The sequence below is a fragment of the Carlito syrichta genome, unplaced genomic scaffold, assembly GCF_000164805.1.
Source record: "Carlito syrichta isolate Samal-C Ts95f unplaced genomic scaffold, Tarsius_syrichta-2.0.1 Scaffold6034, whole genome shotgun sequence".
NCBI lineage: Eukaryota > Metazoa > Chordata > Mammalia > Primates > Tarsiidae > Carlito > Carlito syrichta.
In genome coordinates this window covers 610-6,460 of record NW_006950130.1, presented here as the reverse complement: position 1 = coordinate 6,460, position 5,851 = coordinate 610, and the positions used below count along the sequence as shown (strand labels likewise).

General features: G+C 37.8%; 1 pseudogene; it reads right to left on the bottom strand.

Annotated features, from left to right (window-relative positions):
• Positions 1–2,501: 2,501 nt before the first annotated feature.
• LOC103250510 lies at positions 2,502–3,419 on the bottom strand (annotated as a pseudogene).
• Positions 3,420–5,851: the final 2,432 nt, after the last annotated feature.

Here is a 5,851-nt window from a genome sequence, read left to right as displayed (position 1 = left end):
AAAAAATAATAAATAAATAAAAATAAATTATCTGAGCATGATGGCACATATTACTCAGTCCCAGTTACTCACGAGGCTGAGGCGGTAGGATCACTTGAGTCCAAGAGGTCAAAGCTGTAGTGAGCCATGATCATGCCACTGCATTTCAGCCTGATGACAGAGTGCGACCCTGACTCCAAAAAAAAAAAAATCACCTTAAAATGCATTAAGTACTTAAATGTAAGACTAGAAATCATAAAACTACTAGAAGAAAACTTCAATAACATTAATCTAGGCAATGATATGACCCCACAAACCCTCTGCTGGGAATATATTCAGAGGAACTAAAATCACTCTATGAAAAAGATATCTACCCACACATGTTTATTGCAGCATTATTCACAATAAAAAAAACATAGAACCAATCATGCTGCCCAACAAAAGAGGGACTGGATAAAAAATGTGGTACATATACACCATGGAATATTACACAGCCATAAAGAAGGATAGAATTATGAACTTTGTAGCAACTTAGATGGAGTCTATAATACTGAATGTTCTTTCACAGAAATAAAGAGCTGAGTACCACAAGTTCTCACCCATAAGCGGACCTTGAGTAATTACCATAATACTATAAGAAAGGGATTGGCAGTAGGGAAAACTGCCAGGGGAGACAGTGGGATTGGCAGTAGTGGGAAACTGTCAGGGGATTGGGGGCACACCTCATCAACAAGGGTACCTGCATAATGAACATTAACCCTGAATTGCACACCACATCTTTAAAATTAAAAAAAAAAAAAGACAGTAAAGTAATGGCTACCAAAGACTGAAAGGTAAGAGGATTGGGTAAATCTTGGTCAAAGGACACAAACTTTCAGTTACATGGAAGAAATAATTTGAAGAGATTTATTATATATTGCAAAGAGTATAGGTAAAAATAATAAACTGTATACTTCAAAATATGAAAAGATAACATACAGAATGGGTGAATATTTGCTAAACATTTATCTTTTAAGGGTTTAATATTCAGAATATATATAAAACTCTTAAAGAAGCAAAAGTACAAGCAACACAATTACAAAATGAGCAAAGACTTGAAAAGACATTTCTACACAGAAGATACACAAATTATCAATAAGTACATGAAAGGATGTTCAATTAGTCATTAGAGAAATGCGTATTAAAAGAACAATGTGATACCACTTCATACCTATGATTCTTTTAAAAAGTAAAGTACGTTTTGGCGAAGTATGAAGATATTAAAAACTCTCATATGTTTTGCTGGAAATTTAATGTGCCAAGCTTCTATAAAACTCATTTTGGTACTTCCCTCAAAAAGTTAAGCATACAATTACCACATAATACAGCAGTTCTGCTGTTAGGTATGTTTCCCAAATAATTGAAAATAAGTATCAAATAGATTTGCAAGCATGTTCACGGCAATACAATTCTCAATAGTCCAAAAATGGAAATAACTAAAATGGCCATCAATGGATAAAGGGATACAAACTTGCAGTTTACACATACACTGGAATATTATTCTGCCATTAAAAGAAAAGGAGTACATTAACATTAACCAATAAAACAGCCAAGAGGAAGGAGAGAATGAAGAAAAAAAGATAAGAAGGAATGACAGAAGGCAATAAGGATGGAAGTCTAAATGCAAAGATCAGAAGAAATAAAGCAACATCTTAAAGTTATTTTAGGCAGGAAGTATATCAATATGTCACATAAAAAAATCAGGTTTCAAATGTAGATTCCAGCTTTCATGTTGGAAAATCACATAGTGTGGTTACAAAAGAGCAGGACAGCAAAATTAGAAGTGTGAACTCACGGTTAGATTCCAGGTTGTAGCCTATCTCTACTCAATCTCTTCCTTTGAGAAGTGGGGTAGATAAGAAAAACACCTAGGGGAATTGAGGACAAGTGGAAACCCACACTTCACCTATACACAGACCACTTATGTGCCTAAACCTGACCTGTACCCCACGTTTTAAAAGAAAATAAAGAAAATAGGGAAAAAGGAAAAAATATCTTTAAAATGTTTTTAAAATTAACCAAAGTCACACAAATAAAGCTTCCAGCAGAGTATATAGAAAACACTTTGCTTTGACGCTTGTATAATTTTCATTGCATTTCCTCCAGGGATAACAAGAACACAATTGAATTAAAGTGAAGAACAGTAAAATGCAATAGGGTAATTTGTGAAAAAAACATGTCAGCACCTGACATGAAAAATGCTTTAAACGTCAAGTTTGAAATCTCAGGAATGACTGTAAGACAACTGACCAAAGAGGAAATATTAAAGGCAATGTACAAAAGGAAAAGGCAAAAAGAAATTACTGAGAGAGTTGTAGAGAAACAAATATAGAAACAAATAATAGTCAAGTCATGGGTGCTTTGGAAATAGAAAAATGAAGTATGTCTTTTAGAAGAGAAAAAAGAGCCAAGATATTTAAAGTCAAAATATGGTCTTAGGTACCACAATGTCCACTTAGTTCTGAACCAGGGCTTCACTGTGGTCAGAAGGCTGATTTTCTGAGGAGTCTTCTGAGGGCCCCCTTTACATCCTTGTTCCTCAGGCTGTAGATGAAGGGGTTCAGTATGGGGGTGACCACAGTGTACAGCACTGAGGCAATGCAGCTTCTCTGAGAAGAATGGATCACAGCATAGCTGAGACTTGTGCCATAGTACAAGAAGACCACACAGAGATGAGATCCACAGGTAGAAAATGCTTTATACTTGCCTGTAGTGGAGGACATCCTCATTAAAGAGGAGACAATCTCAGAGTAAGAGAAAAGGATCCTGGTGACAGGAAACACATCCAGTACAGCAGTGGACATATACAAGACAATGTTATTGATGAAAGTATCAGAGCTGGCTACCTTGAGGAGCTGAGGCAGGTCACAGAAGAAATGTGAAATTTCAGTACCTTTAGAGAAGGTCAGCCTCAGTACCAGTAGAAGATGAAGCAGGGAGACCCAGAAAATTATGAACCATGACATCAGAACCAGGAGGACACGGATGCAGGGGTTTATGATGACTGTGTAGTGTAAGGGGTGGCAGATGGCCACAAACCAGTCATGGGCCATCACAGTCAGCAGAAAATTATCCATTCCAGCAAAAATCATAAAAAAATATACCTGAGTGAGGCACCCTCTGTAGGAGATATCTGCTGTGTGTCTGGATGTTCACAGCATCTTGGGGAATATGGTAGAGGTGAAACAGATGTCCACAAAGGACAGGATGGAGAGGAAGAAGTACATGGGAGTGTGGAGGTGGAAGTCAGAGCTGACAACCAGAATGATGAGCAGGTTTCCAAGTATGGTGACTAGATACATGAAAAAGAACAGCCCATGGAGAAAGGGCTGTAGTTGTGGATCATCTGAGAATCCCAAAAGAAGGAATTCTGATGATTCTGTGTGGTTTTCTGCTTCCATGTCATTGCTATGTCTATGGGAAATAGAGATAAAGGCAACTTTTTTTTCAAAAAAAGATTTTTGAAAAGTTGAGTGTACAATTCAGGATTAGGTACAGAAGTGATCATCGTATAGTTGAAGTTTGAGCCTCCTTTTGGTCCCCACTTCACCTGGTTTGAGACCAGTTACCCTTATTGATGTTATGTGTCCCTCCCTCCCCTGGCAGTGTCACAGTGCTGCCAATCCTAAAGGAAATTTTAATGAATAGTCTCTTGATAATTCAGCTAATTACCACTTACAATACCACCCTAGATGACTAGCTTTTGACTCTCTATAGATTTTTTTCAGAGACTATGATTCATTCAGCCAAGTGGCAGCCTGATTTTGTTTTAAATGTATGTAGTTATTCGGATATTTTTAAAAGTCTTTAATTTAGCAGAAATCTCTCTCTGTACTCTACTCACTCTTTTTAATACTCCTATTTTATCTGTGAACTTAAACCAACTTCTACTTTAATGAGGAAATTGAACTTTCCAAAATAATTACTCTGAGCCTTCCAAAATAATGACATTTTAGATACTTCCCCTTATAATTTCCATGTTTTTTCATTCTAATAGTCTACAAGATATGGATTTTCAACTCAGCCTTTATTCTATGACCCAATACTTTGTAGTAATATGACAGCTAGTGCCTTATTTATTTCTTTCAAAAGTGTAATTATTGCTGTTACTTCTTTTTGAGGTTTTAAATATGCTATTATGAGATCTAGAAAAGATGATGCAGAAATATGGAAGCAAAAAGAGCTCGAGTAAGTAAAGCAATCCTCAGTAAAAAGAACAAATATGGAGTATTCACACTTCCAGACTTCACGCATTTTTACAAAGCTGTAGTAATCAAGACATTATAGAATAGGTATGGAAACAGACACATATACCAATGGAACAGGACAGACAATCTGAAAACAAAACCATGGACATTCAACCAACTCATCTTTGACAAAGCCAACAAAAACAAACATTGAAGAAAGGAAACTATATGTAGTTAATGGTGTTGGAAAGAACTGGCTAAGCACATGCAGAAGAATGAAACTGGACTCCTACTTATTGCCATATAAAGAAATTAACTCAAAATGGGTCAAGGACTTAAATGTAGAGCATCAAAACTATAAGAATCATGGAAGAAAACTTAGGGAACACCCTCCTGGACATTGGAATAGGCAATTAATTCATGACCAAGTCTTCAGAACCAAATGAAGCAAAGACTGACAGGTGGACCTTATTAAACTAAAAAGAGTTTTCACAGCAAAACAAACCAACAAGAGAGTAAAGAGTCAACCCATGGAATGGGTAAAACAATATATTTGCAAGCTCTGCATCAGACCAAGGCCTAACATTAAGGATCTACAAGGAGCTCAGATGAATCAACAGGAAAAACAAGCAAGCAAACAACCTCATCAAACAGTGGGCAAAGAAAATGAACAGACACTTCTCAAAGGAAGACATTCAAGCAGCCAGCAGACATCTGAAAAAATGCTCAGCCTCACCAATCATCAGAGATATGCAAATCAAAATTACAATGAGATACCACCTAACATCAGTAAGTATGACTATCATTAAAAAGTAAAACAAGCTGGGCTCGGAGGCTCAGCCTGTAATCCCGCACCTTGGTAGGCTGAGGTGAGGGGATTGCCTGAGCCCACGGGTTCGAGACCCCTGGGCAACTTGGCGAGACCTCATCTCTGCAATAAATCAAAAAAATTAGCTGGGTGTGGTAGCGCGCACCTGTAGTTCCAGCTATTTGGAAGGCTGAGGTGGAAGGATCACTGGAACCCAGCTGGTCAAGGCTGCAGTGGCCAGGAGCGGCCACTGCACTCCAATCTGGGTGATGGAGTGAGACTCCAACTCAAAAAAAAAAGCAAAACAAACAAACAAGCAAACAAAAACTCAGATGTTGGAAAGGCTGTGGAGAAAAGGGATCTGCAAAGCAGTGTGGCATTTTCTCAAAGAACTACAAATTGAGCTCCCATATGATCCAACAATCCCATTTCTGGGAATATACCTAGAGGAAAATAAATTGTTCTGCCAAAAAGACACCTGCACACATATGTTCACTGCAGCACTTGTCACAACAGCAAAAACATGGAACCAACCCAATAGCCAATCACAAGGGGACTGGATATAGAAAATGTGATAGATATACATGATGGAATACTATACAGCCATAGGCAGGAACAAAATCATGTCCCTTGCAGCAATATGGATGCAACTGAAGACCATTATTCTAAATAAACTATAACAACAACAACAAAAAAACCCAAATGGAGTACTGCATGTTCTCACCCATGAGCAGGCTCTAATCACTGGACACATGGGTACACAGGTGGGAACAACAGATGCTGGACACTGTGAAAAGAGGGAGAGCCAGGCTCGGTGGCTCAGCCTGTAATCCCGTGC